General features: G+C 42.5%; 1 long non-coding RNA gene across 1 annotated transcript; it reads right to left on the reverse strand.

Annotated features, from left to right (window-relative positions):
* Positions 1-1268: 1268 nt before the first annotated feature.
* On the reverse strand, positions 1269-8681 carry LOC116373644 (uncharacterized). The gene is made up of 3 exons (XR_004209591.1): positions 8457-8681; positions 8246-8326; positions 1269-4267 (listed from the first exon to the last, which is right to left on the reverse strand). It is a non-coding gene; the product is annotated as an uncharacterized LOC116373644 (long non-coding RNA).
* Between the last annotated feature and the right edge of the window lie 281 nt (positions 8682-8962).

An 8962-nucleotide genomic window follows, 5' to 3' on the forward strand; every position in this document is an offset into this window, starting at 1 on the left:
TGCCTAGTAATAAAAAAATTCTGACACGCCAAATATCTTGTAAAATGTTGAAAACAGAATGCTGCAGGTTGCATGGTCACTACCACAATGTTTGCATTTACAGTGTATGTAATATTTTTTTTAAACTTCCACGTATGAATACTTTTCTAACATGTTTATGTCACTGCACACCGCCATCTCTGTCAATGTAGGTAAGCTGGTGGAGCATGAGGGTTTGCTATTTTTATGCAGTCAAAACGCCTAGGAGCCTGAAGGTGATGTTTCTGACCAGATGTTGTCTGACCAGATGTATGAGGCTCCATGTGCAGCTGCAAAACAACATCAAGAACATACCCTTTGACCTTTTCAAGTTGGAACCTGTTAACTCTACTGAGTATGGCTCTATTCACATAGTCAACATATTTACACGTTTGCAGTAATGATCAGGAATTCCGTCAGCATTGCAGAGTTGAGGCATTTAGCATGCAAAGTTTGCTTTAAAATCTCCCATTAGACAATGCCTGTTATTCTCCTCTAAAGGCCAAAATTAGGCTACATATTTCATTCATAAAAATATAAAATAATGCAATCATGAGACTGGACTCGTCTGCAGGTTAACCTGGTACCGGAACGAAAATTGAATGGATTTGAATAGTGCAATTCCTTGTCAAAGGTATACAGATCATTTTTAATTTTCTCAGCTTTCTTATATCTCTCAGATTTAGGACAGACACTTCAAAACATACTTCCTTCTGATTACATTTTAGACTGTTTTTCCATTTATGAATCTGTTATTCAATGTGTTTCTATGGGATAATAGTCTAATTCAATGTTCCATCAATGAATGTTTTTGGTCCTACATTTCTAAATCCAATAGCTAAATGATCCTTGGTATGACCATCTTAAAACAATTCCATATGTTAGCTTAGTAAAAACCCAGCCCGGGGCCCTTAGACACTAGGGCAGGGATCATCAACTAGAATAAGCCGCAGGACGATTTTTCCTTGAGTGGATGGCAGGGGGCCAGAACATAATCGCGGCAGGCAGCCTAGCGTTGGGCCAGTAACCGAAAGGTCACTGGTTCGAATCCTTGAGCCAGTAAGGTAAAAAAAAATCTTCCATTCTGTCCTTGAGCAAGGCAGTTAATCCCGAATAACAACTTTTCCCCGGGTGCCGATGACTGAATGCCGATTAAGGCAGCCCCCCCCCCCCCACACCTCTCTGATTCAGCGTTAAATCTGGAAGACACTTTTCAGTTGAATGAATTCACTTGTGCAACGGAATAGGTATCCCCTTTCCTTTTATTTACAAATCATTTGTAGACTGCAAATTGACTGCAAGAAGCCCAAACAGATATAATATTTGACTAAAACATCATTTCAAAACTTGCTTACATTTGTATACAATCACATATCTCTCTTTTATGCATGGTAATACTTTGGAACAGATTTACAAAATTAAAATCACTTGGAACTGATTTGCTGGTGTTTTTTAAAGTATTTTATGTCCAACAATTTTTTAAAATTAATTCTGAAAACTTGGGGACCAAATAAAATCACGGGCTGCCAGTTGGGTAACCCTGCTCTAGGATAATACACTTTCTATTTCTTTAGTTAAAAGACGGATGCTGCTGCTAATACTGCCATCGTCATCAAGACAGAGGAAATGTACTGTATGTGTAGCCCATGTATCTGATGCTGTCTGGCCAAAAATATTATGGCATGTCATACTCTTTTTGGCCAGATAGCATCAGATACATGGGCTACATATAGTAAGACAGAGGGGCGTTGTTTCGCTAGTTCGGATGCTTTCTCAGGTGAGATAGTTTCAGTCACTTGCAAATTGAAGGAGAGTTAGCGGGTTCACAGTGCACTGTTCGGATGCTGGAATTATTTTGTATGAACATGCAGAGCTAACCTACTTTTTGAAGTGATTTGACAATCAGATGAAAACATGACTGGTTGTGTTCATGGCACATTAAAAGGTCATACAATTATACAGTTAAATTACATATACACTACCGGACAAAGGTTGGACACACCTACTCATTCATGGGTTTTTCTTTATTATTGGTTCAAACGCATTAAGAGAATAACTTTTAAGAAATCACACCTGTTAATTGAAATGCATTCCAGGTGACAACCTCATGAAGCTGGTTGAGAGAATGCCAAGAGTGTGCAAAGCTGTCATCAAGGCAAAGGGTGGCTATTTGAAGAATCTCAAATGATTTAATGATTTGATTTGTTTAACAAATGGTTACTACTGTGTTATTTCATAATTTTGATGTTTTCACTGTTATTTTACAATGTAGAAAATAGTCAAAAAAAGAAAGAAAGAAAAACCCTTGAATGAGTAGGTGTTCTAAAACTTTTAAACGGTAGTGTAAATCCCATTACAGTTTTTGAGGGGGGGGGCTCAGATCTGCCCCTACCTACCCCATAACAATATGAAAAATATGAGTTACGCTTACAGTATCCACTCTTTTGTTATTCCATGTTCCTTCTATCACAAGGATTTGATTTACTTTGCATAAAAAAAGGCTGGGATTCAATCTGATTGCAGATCTGGACAATACGCCATTTAAAGGTAATTTCCATTGACTGACATATGCAGCATTTACTGTGAATATGGTCTCCACGAACAAGGGAACATTGCGCTTTTCCGCAATGATTGTTTTCCCGACCTAACACCTCAAAAATAACGTACCACTCGCTGTGGATATTTTTGTTGTTGTTGAAACCCGCTGGACCTCTCAATTCCATTTACTTTCATTAGAGGTGACTCCAGGCAACCCATTTCTAGTAAGAGCTTGAGGTAGTTACATATTGTGTCCTCTGGTTGGCTGCTTCATTTGTTCATGACACTCAACACTGAGGACCCAGAGCAAGCCCCGTCATCTCAGACGGCGTGTGAGTTACACACATACAAACACACACACACACACACACTCACCCCACACAACATGCAAACGACATAGGTTAGGGTGATGCTGGATCCCTCACACTCACACAATGACAGGGGGAAGTAACCCAGTGTGTGAATTGAAGCGCAATGGATAACAACATCACCCAAATGTCTTGGCCTCCAGATGGATCAGTGGGGTCAGCAGGGTATTTCAGTTGGTCTAGGAAACACAGCAGGCCCTGAGGCCTAGCAGTGCCTTGTTGCAAGCTTCTACCTGTCAGAACAACTCAGTCAAATGCAGAGGAAGATTGACAGGGGCATGTCAGTATTAGTGTCCATGTTAGATGGTCAACGGTTTGTTTGCTTAACCCATTATTTGGGCAATAGTATTACTATTTAAAGGCAGCATTATACTTAAATAATCAGAGACATCATGTTTCTAACGTTCTCTGTCTTTGTCCATCACTAAATCTTTACATTTGACCAATATTTTGTGATTGTTGTTTTAGTTAAATGTATTTTTCAAGACAACATGCCGCAATTAAAGGAGTCATGTACTGTGCTGGTAATCATCCATTCAGGTTTCATTCACAGTCTGTCCCCATGTTACCTTGCTTCATGTCCCAGTCAGATGGCTGACCTAGAAATGAACCTGCCAGAGGTGAGGGGATTTCAGATGCACAAAGAGAAACTGCCACGCAAACAGAGGGGGCCATAAGAGGAGCGAGACAGACATCAGGAACCATGAGCCTGCTGATTCAATGATGTGTCAGGAAGACACTGCGTCAGGAAGAGCAGGGGAAGAGTGTTACTGAACCTGCCTAGCTCACGTTGTCTGTTTACAAGCCACTCTGCTGCCACCTTACGCTTGGCCAATCCTGGTCAGGAAAGGATATTCTGCCGCCTTCTTGACGTACATTTAACACACCACCTCACTTGAAAAGAGGACAACGATGCCCTCCTTTGGTCAAAATTCGCTAACTCTCCTTTATGCATTGGAGATGGGGCAGATTTGTTTTCAACAACTCTCTTTAGTCATCAAATGCATTCTGTTTTCATTTTTTTTTTTTTTGCTATACATAAATCACTATTGACGAGACAACATAAATCGCTTGAATGAGCTTGATGGGTCATGTTTAGACATTGTTACTGTATATGGAACAATGTTAGTTATCCTCAGTGTAACCTAATGTATGAGCTTAATTCATTCTTTGTCCTGGAGCTCTGTGGCTCAGAGGCTCAGCGCTCTGTTGGTTTGTCCCAGGATCTGTACACTCTCCTGCAGTCCCTGAGCTTCTGTGTCCCTCTGGGGCATGTTCATCAGTACTCCATACATCCCTTCCCAGCCCAGCACATGGAGAAACACCTCTTCCTCTAACATGCCCTAGAAAAAAAACACACACACACACATGCCACAAAATACACAATCACAACACCCACACACATCATATTGTGGTGGCAGCTGTTGTAACTTCTCCAGGCATATGTTCTGTGTTGGACTGTGATGTTATGCCTTTCATAGACTCCTGGTATGTCTGCAACCTAGCACGATGCCATTGTGTTCTGGAACTGTTGCTTGTATAAAAGAACTGTTGTGTAAACGATATGATTGTATTTTTACCTCGCACTATGTAAGGGACATGTTGCCATTTACTCTTTGAGTTCTTCAAATTCACATGCGCCGAATATAACAGGTGTAGACCTTACCGTGAAATGCTTACTTACAAGCCCTTTACCAACAATGCAGTTCAAGAAAGAGTAAACTAAAGTAAAAAAATAATAAAAAGTAAGTCAATAAAATAACAATAACGAGGCTACATACAGGGGGTACCGGTACCGAGTCAATGTGCGGGGATACAGTTTTTTCGAGGTCATTTGTACATGTAGGTAGGGGTAAAATGACTATACATAAATAATAAACAGCAAGTAGCAGCAGTGTAAAAACTAATTGGGGGGGGGGGGTCAATGTAAATAGTCCAGGTGGACATTTGATTAATTGTTCAGCAGTCTTATGGCTTGGGGGTAGAAGCTGTTGAGGAGCCTTTTGGTCCTAGATTTGGCACTCCGGTACCACTTGCCATGCGGTAGCAGAGAGAACAGTCTATGACTTGGGTGACTGGAGTCATTGACAATTTTTTGGGCTTTCCTCTGACAACACCTAGTACATAGGTCCTGGATGTCAGGAAGCTTGGCCCCAGTGATGAACTGGGCCGTACGCACTACCCTCTGTAGCACCTTATGATCAGATACCAGGTGGTGATGAAACCAGTCAGGATATCTCGATGGTGCAGCTGTAGAACTTTTTGAGGATCTGGGGACCCATGCTAAATCTTTTCAGTCTCCTGAGGGGGAAACGGTGACGTCGTGCCCTCTTCATAACTGTCTTGGTGTGTTTGGACCATGATAGTTCGTTGGTGACGTGGACACCAAGGAACTTGAAACTCTCGACCCGTTCCACTACAGCCACGTCAATGTTAATGGGCCTTTTCGACATGCCTTTTTCTGTAGTCCCCGATCAGCTCCTTTGTCTTGTTCACATTGAGAGAGAGGTTGTTGTCCTGACACCACACTGCCAGGTCTCTGACCTCCTCCCTATAGGCTGTCTCATCATTGTCAGTGATCAGGCCTACCACTGTTGTGTCATCAGCAAACTTAATGATGGTGTTGGAGTCGTGTTTGGCCACGCAGTTGTGGGTGAACAGGGAGTAAAGGAGGGGACTAAGCACGCACCCCTGAGGGGCTCCTGTGTTGAGGATCAGTGTGGCAGATGTGTTGTTGCCTACCCTTACCATCTGGGGGAGGACAATCAGGAAGTCCAGGATCCAGTTACAGAGGGAGGTGTTTAGTCTCATGGTCCTTAGCTTAGTGATGATGTCAGAGAAGACACTTGTCAATTGGTCCGCACATGCTTTGAGCACACGTCCTGGTAATCTGTCTGTCCCTGCGGCTTTGTGAATGTTGACCTGTTTAAAGGTCTTGCTCACATTGGCTATCGAGAGCGTTATCACACAGTCGTCCAGAACAGCTGGTGCTATCATGCATGCTTCAGTGTTGCTTGCCTCGAAGCGAGTATAAAAGGCATTTAGCTCGTCTGGTAGACTCGCAACCTAGCAACCTCGCGTCACTGGGCAGCTCGCGGCTGGGTTTACCTTTGTTGTCCGTAATAGTTACACAGAGCCTGTGTAGTAGGATTCAATCTTAATCCTGTATTGACGCTTTGCCTGTTTGATGGTTCGTCTGAGGGAGTAGCGGGATTCTTATAAGCGTCCAGATTTGTGTCCCGCTTCTTGAAAGCAGCTCGAGCGTTTACAGTGCCTTGCGAAAGTATTCGGCCCCCTTGAACTTTGCGACCTTTTGCCACATTTCAGGCTTCAAACATAAAGATATAAAACTGTATTTTTTGTGAAGAATCAACAACAAGTGGGACACAATCATGAAGTGGAACGACATTTATTGGATATTTCAAACTTTTTTAACAAATCAAAAACTGAAAAATTGGGCGTGCAAAATTATTCAGTCCCCTTAAGTAAATACTTTGTAGCGCCACCTTTTGCTGCGATTACAGCTGTAAGTCGCTTGGGGTATGTCTCTATCAGTTTTGCACATCGAGAGACTGAAATTTTTTCCCATTCCTCCTTGCAAAACAGCTCACGCTCAGTGAGGTTGGATGGAGAGCATTTTAGAACAGCAGTTTTCAGTTCTTTCCACAGATTCTTGATTGGATTCAGGTCTGGACTTTGACTTGGCCATTCTAACACCTGGATATGTTTATTTTTGAACCATTCCATTGTAGATTTTGCTTTATATTTTGGATCATTGTCTTGTTGGAAGACAAATCTCCGTCCCAGTCTCAGGTCTTTTGCAGACTCCATCAGGTTTTCTTCCAGAATGGTCCTGTATTTGGCTTCATCCATCTTCCCATCAATTTTAACCATCTTCCCTGTCCCTGCTGAAGAAAAGCAGGCCCAAACCCTGATGCTGCCACCACCATGTTTGACAGTGGGGATGGTGTGTTCAGGGTGATGAGCTGTGTTGCTTTTACGCCAAACATAACGTTTTGCATTGTTGCCAAAAAGTTCAATTTTGGTTTCATCTGACCAGAGCACCTTCTTCCACATGTTTGGTGTGTCTCCCAGGTGGCTTGTGGCAAACTTTAAACGACACTTTTTATGGATATCTTTAAGAAATGGCTTTCTTCTTGCCACTCTTCCATAAAGGCCAGATTTGTGCAATATACGACTGATTGTTGTCCTATGGACAGAGTCTCCCACCTCAGCTGTAGATCTCTGCAGTTCATCCAGAGTGATCATGGGCCTCTTGGCTGCATCTCTGATCAGTCTTCTCCTTGTATGAACTGAAAGTTGAGGGACGGCCAGGTCTTGGTAGATTTGCAGTGGTCTGATACTCCTTCCATTTCAATATTATCGCTTGCACAGTGCTCCTTGGAATGTTTAAAGCTTGGGAAATCTTTTTGTATCCAAATCCGGCTTTAAAACTTCTTCACAACAGTATCTCGGACCTGCCTGGTGTGTTCCTTGTTCTTCATGATGCTCTCTGCGCTTTTAACGGACCTCTGAGACTATCACAGTGCAGGTGCATTTATACGGAGACTTGATTACACACAGGTGGATTGTATTTATCATCATTAGTCATTTAGGTCAACATTGGATCATTCAGAGATCCTCACTGAACTTCTGGAGAGAGTTTGCTGCACTGAAAGTAAAGGGGCTGAATAATTTTGCACGCCCAATTTTTCAGTATTTGATTTGTTAAAAAAGTTTGAAATATCCAATAAATGTCGTTCTACTTCATGATTGTGTTCCTCTTGTTGTTGATTCTTCACAAAAAAATACAGTTTTATATCTTTATGTTTGAAGCCTGAAATGTGACAAAAGGTTGCAAAGTTCAAGGGGGCCGAATACTTTCGCAAGGCACTGTAGCTCGATGCGGATGTTGCCTGTAATCCAGGGAGAGCATTGTATGCGTCTCTGTGTGTGGAGTAAATGTGGTCTAGACTTTTCTTCCCTCTAGTTGCACATGTGACAAGCTGGTAGAAATTAGGTAAAACAGTTTGCCTCCATTAAAGTTCCCAGCCACTAGGAGTGCCGCTTCTGGATGAGCATTTTCTTGTTTGCTTATGGCCTTAAACAGCTGGTTGAGTGCAGTCTTAGTGCCAGCAACGGTTTGTGGTGGTAAATAGACAGATACGACTAATATAGATGAGAACTCTCTTGGTAGACAGTTTGGTGTATCATACTGTACTCTACCTCAGGTAGGCTATACCTCGAGATTTCTTTAATATTAGACATCCCACACCAGTTGTTATTGACAAATAGACACACACACCCACCCCTCGACTTACCAGACATAGCTTCTCTGTCCTGCCTATGCATGGAAAATCCTGCCACCTCTATATTATCCTTGTCGTTGTTCAGCCACGACTCTGTGAAACATAAGATATTACAGTTTTTAATGTCCCATTGGTAGGATAGTTTTGATCGTATATCATCCATTTTGTTTTCCAATGATTGCACGTTGGCCAATAGAACAGATGGTAGTGGAAGATTCCTCACTGAATTCTCAGAAGACAGCCCGACCTCCACTCCCTTTTTCTCTGTCTTTTCTTCGCGCAAATGACGGGAATTTGACCCGTTCCTGAGAAAGCAGTATATCCTTCGCGTCGGACTCGTTAAATAAAAATCTTTATCCAGTTACAGGTGAGTAATCGCTGTTCTGATGTGATTTTCAGTCGTAACAGACGGTAGCAGCAACATTATGTACAAAATAAGTAAAGAACAAAATAGCACAGTTGGTTAGGAGTCCATAAAACGGCAGCCATCCCCTCCGGCTATCAGGTATGAAGGTAAGACCCAGATGCAGACCACGTCGAATAGTTGAATGATCCAATAGGGGCAGACAATAGACAGGTCAAGATAGGCAGGGGTCAGTAAACCACAGGTAAGGCAATGGTACCGGATGGCAGGCAGGTTCAGGGTCAGGGTAAGCAGAGGTCAAAAATCCAGCGGGGGGCAAAGGTACAGGTCGGTAGGCAGGCTCAGGGTCAGGAGCAGGCAGAGTG

The sequence above is a fragment of the Oncorhynchus kisutch genome, linkage group LG4 (genome assembly GCF_002021735.2).
Source record: "Oncorhynchus kisutch isolate 150728-3 linkage group LG4, Okis_V2, whole genome shotgun sequence".
Lineage (NCBI taxonomy): Eukaryota > Metazoa > Chordata > Actinopteri > Salmoniformes > Salmonidae > Oncorhynchus > Oncorhynchus kisutch.